Genomic DNA, 14,596 nt, shown 5'->3' on the forward strand with positions numbered 1-14,596 from the left:
CTCTGCACCATGCTCTGTGACAAAAGGCTTCAAGATTAAACCAGTTTGGTAAATCCTCTTCTTGGAGACACACAATGCATGTCTGCCTATTAAATCTCTGAGTGCTCCAGCAGTAGAGATCTTGTTGAAATTTAACTTTGTCATTCTTAAATTTCCTTGACTGTGGAGCCTTTTAAAATAATTATTTCACCTATTAACAGCTGAAAACGTGCTGTTCTTTGGAGTACCTCTTGGGAAACTCTCAATGACATCAATTAAATACATTCACTTGCCCTGCTCATCTACAGTGTCCTTTCTGGAATGGAGTTGCAATAAGAGTTAGGTAAAATTTTACATAAAGCATAATGTGATTTAAAACTAGTCATAAACAGGTTTTTCTTGGTAAGAGCTTTATTGGGATATAATTCACATAACATACAATTCACCCATTCAAAGTGTACAATTGCATGGTTTTTCGTATTTTCATAGAGTTGTGCAAGCATCCCCATGGTAAATCTTAGAACATTCTCATCACCTCAAAAAAGAAAATTCATTCCTTTTAGCTATGATCCCCTATTCCTCTATCCCTCCACTCCACCCCTAAGGAGCAACTAATCCATCTTCTGTCTTTACAGATTTGCCTAATCTAGATATTTTATGTAAATGGAATCATAGAGTATGTGGCCTTTTGTGCCTGGTTTCTTTCACTCAGTGTAGTGTTTTCAAGGCTTTCATGTTATAGCATGTACTAGTACTTTATTCCTTTAAAGTTTTAAAGATGGACAGAAGCCCAGGAAGGCAAGAAAGTATTAAGAAGGGCAGGGTGGTAAGTTGGTGCCCTGGGGATCCTTGAGCTTGACTAGGATAGGAAATGCCCTGCCTGGGAGAGAAATGCCATATTCTTTCCTTTCTTCCATAATTTCTTATGGTTTGGGCTCCAAATCTTTTTACATACACAGAGTTGATCTCCTCTGCAAAATCTGCTTCCTGAAAATTGTTGGTGGATCAACACTGATACTTTTCTTGGATATGAGGGACACAAGGCTTGCACCTGTTTCTCAAAATGAGTATCTGAAGTTCGAGACACTTGTATTTGTTTCCTGCTTATTTTACAGACTTGAAGAGGGAATTTCCAAGGGGATTGCATGGCACTTCAGTTAAACCTTTGAAAATATAAAAACAGTCAAGAAAAAGAATGCTGCTTCTCTCCTGAGGCAGCTACTAGAATCACTGTAGGGATACTGTATTTTGTAAAAAAGCTCATAATGGTTTCCAGTAATTAGGTCATAAGAGCTCTGGGGGTGAGAAGAGTTCTTTTTCCTCACAGAGCAGGTGAGTCAGGGTCTAGGAACAGAATTTATCATCCAGTCAATACTCTTCCCAAGAGGAGAAAAAAATGAAAAAAAAAAAAAAGTATGTGAGTGTTCCCAAGTGCTGGAGATTAAGGTTGATTTAATCTTGTTGCTTCTATTTTGCCACATTGTGACTTTCACGTGCATCCCATTGCCTGATGCTTATAAATGGTGGTTGTGTATAATGTCCCATCTTTTGGGTGCAGAGTTCAAGGACCCTGAACCAGCTGTAGGGGGTGTTTTGGACACTGATCTAGCAATGGCCTCAGAAGATCCTGATAGAGGTTTGATTGGTCACTATTATTGGTCACTAAGTAACACTGGTCTGTACTTAGTCTGTGTTACATGCAGAAAAATACTGATTCTGAGGCATTGGGGTCACAGAACTTAAGATGCTTTTATCCACAATTCGGCCAACATTCCTTGAGTACTGCTGTTTCTACACAATAAGTATATAACAGTAAACAAGACGGTCCCTGCCCTCATGTAGTTTATAATCTGGCAGAGATTCCTGTAAATCAGAATTGTCTAATGTTTCCTGTGGATTCTATGAAACGATCAAGATGTCTCAAATTAACTCGTTTCTGACCTGAGCTCCCTAGAGAGACCCTGTATGAGCAGGAAGAAGCATTCTGTGCTATGTGTCAGCCACTCCTTTGGATGTGTCACACGCCTTTCTCCTTTCATCTTCCCAACAAGCCTACATGTAGGGTCTTATTACAACTCTTTGGTGGAAGAAGTTGAGGCTTAGCAAGGTTTATTAGGAGACAGAACCAAGATGAACTCTAAGATTGTCTACCCATTCTCTTTCAATGAATCAATGCTACACCAACAAACTGAAACACTTTGATATTGACCCCAAGTTCAAGGGATGCCCAAAGGAGCACTAACAGGTGACAATAAAAAGTGTGCTCAATTCAACAGTAATAACAGAAGGCATTTTTGTGCCTTTAATCCTGTACTGTGGTGGAAAGAGCATAGGCTTCGATAAATCAGTGAGGATCACGTTAGTCTCCAATCAATTAAAATTCCAGAAATAGAGGCTTAAGAATTAAAAGTATTTTCCTGTAAAAGGTGGCATGAAATTCCTTGGTCTTCAGGGTCAAAGGCTCTTCCAGCTTTCTGTTTCCTTATCCTCATTGTCCAATATGGCTGCTAGAGCTCCAGATATCACATCGTAGTTCCAGGCAGCAGGAGAGGGGAAAGGCTGAAAAGGGGCATTGCCCCTTCCCTTTGGAAGACTTCTCAAATGTTTTACATAACACTTTAACTTCCATCTCTTTGTTTAGAACTTAGTCACATGACCAACCTAGCTACAAGGAAGAATGGAAAGTGTGATCTTTTAGCTGGAGGGCAGTGTACCCAAATGTAAATTGAGGTTCTGTTACTAAGAAGAGGAGTCTTGTTACTAGAAGGTAACTAACAGTCTTTGTTGTAATATATTCTATGCTTTTTAATTATATGATAAAATCTTAGCTAGAGCCTATTAACTGAATTGATTGCATTTTTTGCATTCACTCAACAAACACTAGTTGATGCCTACTGTAGGTATTGTGTTAAGTGCTAGGGATGCAAAGACCAATAAGACACAATATGAACTTGACATTATCAAGATAAATATTAAGGGTGATGACGAAGGGATGCAGGGTTTCTTTCAGAATTCTAAAATTGATGGTGGTGATGTATATACAACTCTATAAATATACTAAAAATCATTGAATTGTACACTTACATGGTGAATTGGATGATATGTGTATTCTATCTCAGTAAAACTGTTTTTAAAAGACAATGTGTGCCAGAGTAAAAGGAGTCTGTATGCCAATGCTTGGGAGATTCGTGTCAGTGCAGAGAATGGATTAGAGCAGTGGTTCTCAAAGTGTGTTCCTGGACCAGCAGCATCTGCCTCACCTGGGAACTTGTTAGAAATGTAGCTCCTCAGGCCTTACTCCTCATCTGCTCAGTCAGGAACACTGGGGGTGCGAGCAGCAATCTGTGATTGAACAAGCCTACCAGGGGATTCTAATGCACGCTCAAATTTGAGAGTCTCTAGATTCGAGAATATGAAAGGACTGAAGGAAAGCATTTAGGATGTTACTTCAATGAACACTGGCGAAATGACAATGAACACTGGTGACCCTGAACACTGGTGGCTTCAAGTAAGGATAAAGAGACAGACGTGGAATTACTAGCTATAGGTGGAAACACTTCTAAAAGGGTCTTAATATACTTATCTATGAAAGTGATGAATCAGGAGGTAATGGCTAAAGATGATGAAAAAGAACTCGAAGTCTATTTAAGCATATAATGAAAGTAGCCTATAAAGGAACTAGAGTGATAGTCATCAACATTTTGGAGGAGGGGAGAAAAAGAATAATGAAAGTGAACTACGTTTTTGCCTTTCTGGCAATCTCTTGAATGTTCTTGAATCTTTTGAACAATAATCTCTTAAATTGACAAATAGATTTTTGAAAAAATATATAAACTTATTACGTAAGGAAGAACTAAACCCAGAAATGGTTAGGTTTCCTTTGATGAGGTGGTCAGTGTGGAGCTTTTAATTATATGCCCGTCTGCACTTTTAAAAGGCAAAAATACAATGTTTATTTAAAAAAAAAACACTTAACTCTCTAGTGAAGTAGATTATGCTATTAGTCTCACTAATTTGATACCCCTTAAGACATCAGCTATAGTTTATGAGTGAATCTGAAAAACCAAGACTTTAAGAGGTAATGCCAGAGAATTAAATTTAATCTGAGAAAAAAGTCATCTAACAGTAACACAAGTAATCTTGGGTGTTTCTAAAGCTCTGTAGCTGATATCTTTTCGTTGTGTGTTAGTACCTGAAGAGTCATGATGTTCTAGTTATTTTTCTTTCTAATTCGATTTGCTCTTGTCCTGTCTCTTAGGTGTGTAACATCTCTCTCAATAGATTTGTTTTGCTGGGTCCACCCAAGTCAATAGCATCCACTGGTTCCTTCATGTGCTAAATTATTTGTGTGTTATACTTCATGGAGATGAGCATCCCAGGAAGCCTGGGCCACATTTCACTCAGGCCTTCAGCCTCATCATTTCTCCAAAATCTATCCCTTCAAGGCCCAAATAATCTTCGTGCTTTCAGTCTCAAAGCTCATTTCTTGGTGTACATCTTATTCAACCTACCAACCCCAGCTGACCATTTATTCATTGACTATCTTCACTTGGCTTCTAGCACCCCACTACCTTGGTTTTCAGGTTTTCCTGATGGCTTCTTTTTTAATCTTCTGTGTTGGTTGTGTCTCTGAACCTTGCTGAGCCTCAGGGATCAGTCTGAAGATCTCCTTTCCTCCCTAGCTTCACCCACCTACTCATTCCCCAAATGATCTTATGTAAGTCTCATGACTTTAAATGCTGTCTATATGCCAGTAACAACCAACATTTTATCTCCAGCTCTCACCTCTGAACTTATACCTCCAGCTGTCTATGTAATGTCTCCACTTGGGTGATTAAGTAGCCATTAAGAATGTGGCATGTTCCAAAACATTCCCTCTGCAAACTCTTACTCTTTTGCAAGCTTTGCCAGCTCAATATGTTGAAATGTCCTTTTTCTAGCTGCCTAGGTCAACACGGACTCATTCTTTGTCCTTCTCTCCCTCTCATTCCTCAGGTGGGATCCATTAGTCATACTGCAGCTCTCCCATCAGGCATATTCAGAAGATGACCGCTTCTCAACATCTCCACTACCACAACCCTGAGTCAAGCAGCCATTATTTCAGCCTAAAGTATTACAATAAATGGTCTCCCCACATCCACCTTAATACCTTCTCAATTAATTCTCCACATAGCAGCCAGAGTGAGTGTCTTAAAATATGCACCAGATCTTGCCACTTCTCTGCTTAAATCACCCACGACTCCCATCTTACTCAGAGAAAAAGCTAAAGTCCTTACATATTCCCCCGAGATGTGGCCTTATCTAGCAAACGATACCATGGTTTTCTTTCCCTAATCAGTGTTGGTTTCACTCTGTTCTTGTTAAATCCTTTTCCTGCTGCTAGCTATCTTGAACACATAGGCCACTGAACACAGAGAAAATTCAGTGAAAGCAAGTGGCTGAATCAGTGTATTTTAATCAAAAGGTTAAAAAAAAGAGTAGAATTTATGATACCCTATTAATGATGAATGTGTATACATAGAGCAAGTAATAATCTCAGTCTGTAAGCTTAGATATTCCAAAGATGTAACTTTATTTTTCTACAGTTCAATTTATATCTACAGCAGCGTGCGTCCTGTAGAATCTTCTGAGATGATGGAAGCATTTGCTGTCTGCAGTGTCAAATAGAGAAGCCATCTATTTTCTTGGACAGGACAGATCCAGAGCCCCCATTCCTCCCAGTGGTGGAAAACATAATCAGTGCAGGGCAAACTCAGTCAAAACAAGGATTTCTGTCATTTCAGGGGATCTCCCTCCTCTCTTTATCTCTAGGTTGCATCTAAGTCTTACAAGGCTCCTTGAGAGTTTCTGGTTCTCAATCCTCCAATTGTCATCTGCTGAGCAGTCTGAGTTCTTATTGGTTTCTGGTCATTGGTCTCTCAGGTGACTGTATCTTCTGGTTTGCTGGCCATCCTGTAAGTTTTTTTGGGATGAGAATGTACACTACAGGTGTTTTTGTTTGTGACCTTGTGGGGTATGTGAGTGTGTGTGTGAGTGCTAGATAAATGTGCATTTGTTCTAAATTTGAGAATATTCAATTCTGCTATAGAAAATAGAAATGGGATGGTGATACTCCTAAGATGTGTTAAATATAGATAAGGAAGTTAGTAACTTGTGAGATGTGTTAAACGTAGATAAAATAAGTAGAGCTTATGCATACTGAACATAGATAGGGAGAGATGGAAGAACTAAGAGACACCTAATTTTCACGAAGCACTAAATACACACGGGGTACCAGAGGCATCTAATTTTCATGATACACTAAATATAATAGAGGTATATGAATCCCTTTATATTTATGACATCTGAAATTGATAACCCATTGATGACACCCATTCTGACTCCAAATGTCCACTGCCAGATAAAATCCACAGCTGTTCAACAGGCTAACTGGTGAGGAATAGCTGTAGCCAGATATAATAAATACATGTGTTTCTCCTAGAAAACAATTGTTTGTGCTGGTCCCAGGCATCTTCTGTGTCTTGGGCCTCTTTGCTCATCTTTGAGGAAATATAGCCACACCATCAGGAGGGAAAACTGTCTATGGGTCTTTTGTCTATGGGTCTTTTGTAACCCAGGTTTTATGTAGTGTGGTCCTTCTACCTTTCCTGCACCCTTTCCTAAGCACATTACCCCACCCCATTTCTTTTCTCCTTTTTATTGCTGCGTGGATACATTGATTTAATAAATTGTATGCTTTCAGTATTTTAGTTTGGTCTCTGATCCTTTTTAGTCCTGCATCTCTAAGGTAGCTTGTGCAACAGTGTACTGGTAGCATAGAGGCCATCATGGCATCAAGGTAATTTCCCTCATGACACTGGGGGTAGATGGGATTGAGACTGCCTCAGGGTGACTCTGCCCAGGCAGGCTGTGCTATCATCACTGTCTACTGCTGCTGCTCTACCACACTGCTGTGGGAGATGGCTGGAAGATTTGGCTCTTCTGTGAACCCCAACTAAGGAGTGAGACATAGCCCTTGATCGTGCTCAGATTCCCAAACTTACTGGGGGCTCTATCTAGCCAGACTTGGCCAGGTGCAGGTGTGACTCCTTCTTTGGGACACCCACCAGTGTCTCAATAGCTTTCTTCCTCCTCCTCCCTCAGTACAGAGGGTCTGGTCTGTATGTGCTTTGGGAAGCACTGTTTCCAAATCTGTGGCTAACAGTATAAATTTCATGCCTCTAGTCCTTAAGAACCTTGGTTTTGATTCTGATAATCCAGGCTTTTGAAATTCAAAAACGTTTTTTGAGTTAAACTTTTTGAGTTTATTGTCTTTAGTTTAAAAAGTCGATTTCGAAACTCTACTATGGCCTGAATGTCTCTCAAAATTCCTGTTCATCTCCACTGTGAAACCTGGTCCCCACTGTGCTAGTATGAATAGGTGTGTGGTCCTTTGGGGAGTGATTAAGGATTAGTGCATTATAAAAGGGCAGGAAGAAATTAGCTTAGGTCGCTTTCTGCTCTTCTGCCCTTCTGCCATGTGAGGACACAGCAAGAAGGACCTCACCAGACACTGAATGATGGCATCTTGATCTTGGAATTTCCAGACTCCAGAACACTGAGAAATAAACTTCAATTAAATTACTCAGTCTGTGGTATTTCGTTATAGCCGCACAAATGGACTAAGACAAAGTCATTTCTCTTTTCTATCTCTGCATTTCTGCCATAGCAACCCTACTGTGAGGGCAGGCACACACCTACATGCTCACACACACACACACATGCACATATACATGACATCTCTGCTGCCTGAATTGGGGGAAGGTTGAGGGCAGGCCTGGAATACTGGGGAAGGAATAAGCCTAAGTCGTTATTTCAAATTCCCATTCTTCCCCATTTGCAAAGGACTGCATGTAGCTATGAGTGAGTTGTCTGGATACAGGGTTTGGAGGACTTTGCAGGCTGCTCCCTCTTTGTGTCTTAGCCTACTCTCCTGCTTGTCTTTATTCAGCAGCAGGATGGACACTGGCAGTTCCACGACAACATTATCCGTAGAGTTCAGTCAAGTTCAGAGGATGCTTTGATGTCCCTCTGGATCTGAAAATATCTTTCTTACCTTCTAAGTTTGCTTTGGTCCTTCAACGGAATGGAGAGAGCATTTATTGATTACCTTCTACATGCTGGGCATCACTTTCCAAGAGGCCCCTTTTAAAATGTAAATTCCCTCTGGCAGGGAAAAACCCTTAAGCCCTCATTATCTAACCCCTAGAATTAACTTATTAGAACCATTTCCATCTGTCATAGCCAGCTGCGATCAAGGCCGTGTGAGACTGGCGTCAGGATAGCTGTCCTGGGGAGCACCCTGGGAAGGGGAGGGGGCAATGAGAGGGGCAGGAGTGGAAGACCTTCCAAATCAAAGTTTATCTGCTCCACAACATTTGCCCCGTGGTAGCCCTGAAATAATTGATGTGCTAATTAAAATCTCTGTAGATTCATTAAAGCAATCCCGAGAAAATCCCTGCTTTGCACTTAGGTTGCCCAGCCAGTTGTTTGGGTATAAATATGAAAGTAATGAAACTCATTGCTTTAACAAAAATGATCCCATTTTGACTTTTTCTATCAGTCCAAATGATGAGGTTTTAACTTCATTTTAATGCTTAGAAGTGCAAAATAGTGATAGATGAGAGAGGGTATGGGTCACATAGGCAGGCTGGCTTGTGATTTACAATTTATATTATACAGACTGGCCACAAATGATCAATTAGCATGCATGAATTAAAATGGCCTATTCACACAATGAGATACTCCTCAGCAATAAAAGGGAATTACTGATTTATACAATCACGTGGATGCATCTCAAAAACTTGTTGAGCAAAAGACCAGACACAAAGGAATATACACTGTATGACTCCATTCACATGTTCTTAAACGGGCAAAACTCATCTACAATAAAACAATCTGAATAGTGGTTGCCTCGGTAGGGGTAAGAGGAGAAGATTAAAGCATGAGGGGACCTTTTAGGTAGGTAGAAATGCTATCTTGATTTGGGTGTTGATGTCAGAACCTACACGTTTGTCAAAACTACTAGAATTGTGCACTTCAGAGATGTGCGTTTAGCCACATGTAAATTATAACACAGTGAAAACAATTTAAAAAACATTTCCTGGCCTTTTTTTGAGCTAGCTTTCCTCAGAACTGGCTGACTGCATGTTGGTTTGGTGTCTGAGGTAACTAACAGCATAGGTATATCTAGCATAGAGCCGTAACCGCACATTGTGTAACATGCAAATTGCTTTAAGTTGAAGAGCTAAACGTTTAGGGTTGCCCACGTGTAATGTTATTAATCACTTTATTATGTAATACTTGCTCTGAAATACAGACAACACAAGCCAATCCCATCAATATTCTTTTGAATTTTTTATTTATCCAGAGTGTGTGTGCATGTGTGCGTGTGTGTGTGTGTGTGTGTTTGGGAGGGAGTCTCGCTCTGTCACCCAGGCTGGAGTGCAGTGGCGCTATGTGGGCTCACTGCAAGCTCTGCCTGCTGCGTTCACGCCATTCTCCTGCCTCAGCCTCCTGAGTAGCTGGGTCTACAGGCGCCTGCCACCATGACCGGCTAATTTTTTTTTTTTTTTTTTTGTATTTTTAGTATAGACAGGTTTTCACCATGTTAGCCAGGATGACCTCGATCTCCTGACCTCTTGATCCGCTTGCCTCGGACTCTCAAAGTGCTGGGATTACAGGTTTGAGCCAGTGCGCCTGGCCCAGAGTGTTTTTTAATAGGAAAAGTGTGGACCATATTTAATCCGTGCTTCATTTAAATCCATTCTTCAAAAGACTTCTCTTTCTTTCTTTCTTTCTTTCTTTCTTTCTTTCTTTCTTTCTCTTTCTTTCTTTCTTTTCTTTCTTTCTTTCTTCTTTCTTTCTTTCTTTCTTCTCTTTCTTTCTTTCTTTCTTTCTTTCTTTCTTTCTTTCTTTCTTTCTTTCTTTCTTCTTTCTTTCTTTCTTTCTTTCTTTCTTTCTTTCTCTCTCTCTCTCTCCCTTCCTTCCTTCCTTCCTTCCTTCCTTCCTTCCTTCCTTCCTTCCTTCCTTCCTTCCTTCCTTCCTTCCTTCTTTCTTTCTTTATTTTTTGAGACGGAGTTTTGCTTTTGTGGCCCGGGCTGGAGTGCAATGGCATGGCTCAGCTCACCGCAACCTCCACCTTCCGGGTTCAAGCGATTCTCTTGCCTCAGCCTTCCGAGTAGCTGGGGTTACAGGTGTGTGCCACCTCGCCCAGCTAATTTTGCATTTTTACTAGAGACGAGGCTTCTCCATGTTGGTCAGGCTGGTCTCAAACTCCCGACTTCAGGTGATCCGCCCGCCTCGGCCTCCCAGAGTGCTGGGACTACAGATGTGAGCCACCGTGCCTGGCTGACTTACCCTTTTCTAAGCTACTCCCTATGCACCCCTTTTGTTACAAAAAAAGTAAATAAACACAATAAAATAGTTTCACTCTGGCCCTGTAGTATGCTACACATAATAGCTCACATACACCTATAAATCTCTAAGATGCTACTGGAGAGTATTTCTGCACAATTGGCGTGTACCTGATTGGAATGTTATGGAGCTTTGATTAGGCTTCCCCTTGCCCCTTTTATTTATACAACGTCTACAGTATAGGAGTAGCTGCATCTTAGGGTAGGTAAGGTCTCCTAGAAAACTGAACTGAAGTAATTGTTTTGAAGGCTGAAGAAATACTGAAAGACCTGTAGTGTACATTCTCATCCTAATATTCCTTCTATTCTGATTGAGAATAAGAATCATGATTATTTTCGTTACTCATCTGCTCCTCTTGTTTATTCCTTTCCTGAAGTCTTAATCCTCTCCTTGAGACATCCCAGTTGGTTGCTATGGAAATGATTATTTTGCCACAAACAGAGAATTATGACCTACAGTAAAGAATAAGCAGCAGAAGCCAATGAACTCGTGGAAAATAACTTAGTCTTGCTGACACCAAAATAAGACTAACACTATTAAAACCGGAAGCAAAGTTGTCCAAAGTTTTTCATGAGACAATAAGTTATCATGAATTTTTCTGAAATAATTATTAGATGAGTTGTTGATGGGCACTATATACCTTTACAAGTTAAAGTCTTTCCAAAATTTTGAACCTAAAGGTTCAAAGCAACTAATGATGTGATATTAGTAATAATCATTTAATTGTTTCTGACCTGTCATACTCAAAAAGTACACTTAAAACTCTACTTCAGGCTGGGTGCCGTGGCTCATTCCTGTAATCCTAGCACTTTGGGAGGCTGAGGCGGATGGATCACCTGAAGTCAGGAGTTCAAGACAAGCCTGGCCAATATGGTGAAACCATGTCTCTACTAAAAATACGAAGAATTAGCCGGGCATGGTGGAGGGCGCCTGTAATCCCTGCTACTTGGTAAGCTGAGGCAGGAGAATTGCTTGAACCTGGGAAGCGGAGGTTGCAATGAGCCGAGATCGCACCATTGCACTCCAACCTGGGAAAGAGCAAAACTCTGTCTCAAAAACAAAAACAAAACAAAACAAAAACTCTACTTCAAACTCAGCCATTTAAATTCTTGTGTACACCTTTCTGGTTTTATATACAGATATAGCCATAATTTACTAAAATATATTTATATTAAATAATTTTTAATATGATTATATCTACTTTTGACATAATAAAATACATCTGTACTTAATAAAATAGAAATATATTTATGTTTCTATCTATATTCTTTTCCATGTTTCTATACCATCTTAATTTTCAAATTAAGAAACTACTTATCCTGGTTCCATATAGTGGAATATTTATGTCGTATCAAATTCTTTTGCCGTTATAAATGAAATGTCTGTAAATATCTCGATAGCAGGTCTTGAAAGAAATTCTCTAGAATTAACTCAGAGAAACTGTGTTCTGGGCATCAGGAATATGAGAATTTTAATGTAACACACTTCCCTATATATAGTAGGCCATCAATAAATGTTTGTTACACGAATGGACCTCATCAAATATATTAAATTGAAAAGCAATGGCAAAAACCGCAATTACTTTTGCATCAACCTAATACTTACTTTATGGCAGGTAATATTGATGGCTCTTAGAAGTCAGAGAAGCTAGGACAAGAGAAAGTTCCAAGGAATCTTAGGGAAGAAAGCAAATCTTTCATAGACTAAGGTCCAAGAGTGTCAGTAGCTTGACTCAGGCCCTGCTTGTGAGAAGGGTGTGTTTAGAAGTTTCATCTTCCTGCTTTCCATTGAATTTTCTTTGCACTGCACAAGCTGTGCTTCTCAGGGAGCTCCACAGAACTTGCAAAGGCCCTGAGGGAATGCAGTGTGTTCCCGACTCTGCTTAGTTTGTTAAATTCTGTGGTTTTTTTCTTCCAAAACGATTTTAGGCAGCTTATATAGGAACATCAGATACAGTGGAATAACACCAAAATGAAAACAAAAAAAAAAAAAAAAAAATCAAGTCAAAGAGGAAGTATAAGCAACAAAATAAAGTTGTCCCAAAAATGTGTACCTAGGGTCATATGGAGTTGGAAAAGATGCGACACAATTGGACTCTGAACTTCCTCAAGGCCAGAGGAAAGGGGGACATAAAAAACAGCACCTGATCCATAGCATCTGCTAGACAAAAACCAGTTACCTAAGGGAAGAACGGCACTCTTTGTCAGTGAGTCCGTGTCTGTCCCTGAATGCCAAGATAGTGCTAAGTCCCTCTTCAACTCCACTGCGGAGCTTTCAAGCTTCGCTGTTGTGACAAGTGCTGCCACTGACATTGGCTGGTTTCATAACGCCTGGCCCCATGAGTGCCTCACACTTAGATGACTGAATTTTGATGACTGCCACGAGGAGGGTAGAAATACAGCCTTGATGAGAGAATTTATGTGTAAATACCTGAGAGTCTGAAACTGTATCCCAGATGAACTCGATTAAAAATTTTTTTCTTATTGTGATTAAGAAAACCACATAACATAAAATTCAATTGATTTTAAATATTTTTTTCTGATTAAAAAGGTAATATATAATAGTTTTCTTGTAGAAAATCGAAATTTTAAAGAAGAAAAAACTGCCACTGCAAATCTGTAATATATAAGGCCAGTATATATTAGATATACCATAGAGTATTTTCTAATTTTCCACCGTTGCACACCTAGGCTGTTTTCAATTTCACGCTATTACAAATAGGGCCATGATGTACATATTTGTACATATATCTTTATACCTCTGATAAATTCCTTGAAGTAGAATTACTGGGTCAGAGGGCATGCCTATTTCTAAGATTTTTGAACAGATTACCTAGCCTAGAATATGTGTATCAACAAAGCCCACACCTTGTGATCTTTTGAAGTCTTTTCTAGCTTTCCTTTCTGTGGCTCATGCCTGTAATCCTAGCACTTTGGGAGGCAGAGGCGGGCAGATCACTTGAGGCCAGAAGTTTGTGACCTGCCTGGCCAACATGGTGAAACCCTGTTTCTACTAAAAATACAAAAATTAGCTGGGTGTGGTGGCAGGCACCTGTAATCCCAGCTACTCGGGAGGCTGAGGCAGGAGAATTATTTGAATCTGGGATGCAGAGGTTGCAGTGAGCCAAGATTGCAATGCTGCACTCCAGCCTGGGTGACAGACAGACTCTGTCTCAAAAAAAAAAAAAAAAAAAATACAATATGTAGAATTTTTCAAGGCTTTGGGTGTATTTCTTTCCATAGTTAGGGTTTTGTGTGTGTGTGTGTGTGTATATATGCGTGAGTATGTGTATGTGTATATGTATATGTGTATATCTATCTATATTTATATACAGCTATATCCATATATGTAGCGAGAAAGAAAAAGAGAGAGAGAATGTCTACAGACAAAGCAAATTGAAAAGAGGTAAGCTGAAAAGATTCTTTGAGGCCCTGCAGTGTAACCGCAGGGGGTTTAATAGGGTCTCTTTGGTCTTATCCATGGGTGGAAAGGGAATTAAGGGCTCCAAGTCGCTTCATGTGGCTATCCCTCGGTTTCTCTAAGACTCATATTCCTCAGTATCATTGTGTAATTTTCCACATAAAAACACCACGTATTTCTTGTGGAGTTTAATACTACTATATGTGTTATTTTTTATATTGTGAACAAAAATGTTTGTTCTACTATATTTTTCCCTGGCGCCATTTCTAATATCTACAGATTTTTATACTTTTTTTTTTTTTTTTTTTTTTTGCCTCTGGATGCTTAACTAAATTCTCTTTTAATAATAAATTTTTTTCTTTATGAAGGTTTCCTTGGAATAAAATGTGTCCTGAATATAATAACATTATTTCCTGCTTGTTGATGGACATGTTTGTAAGACTCAGTTATATATAGCATTTATCTCTAAATAGAAATAATATGCCAAAACACTTTTTCTGCTCATTAGACTCTGTGAATCAGTTTTTTCATCAGTAGCTGTTATTTTCATTATCTTTTAATGGAGGTTTGGTGGGATTAAGGGTAAAAGAAGCCAACAAAAAAAATAAGGAAAACTGTCTTTGTCTTTAATCCTTACTTTTCTGGTCCCATCCTTCTTTCTATTCCCCTCCTATGGATCAGTCTCATATCTGCAATATTAGGAGAATAGGAACAACAGGTGTGAACAACAAATGTGTACTCT

The sequence above is a fragment of the Papio anubis genome, chromosome 4, assembly GCF_008728515.1.
Source record: "Papio anubis isolate 15944 chromosome 4, Panubis1.0, whole genome shotgun sequence".
Lineage (NCBI taxonomy): Eukaryota > Metazoa > Chordata > Mammalia > Primates > Cercopithecidae > Papio > Papio anubis.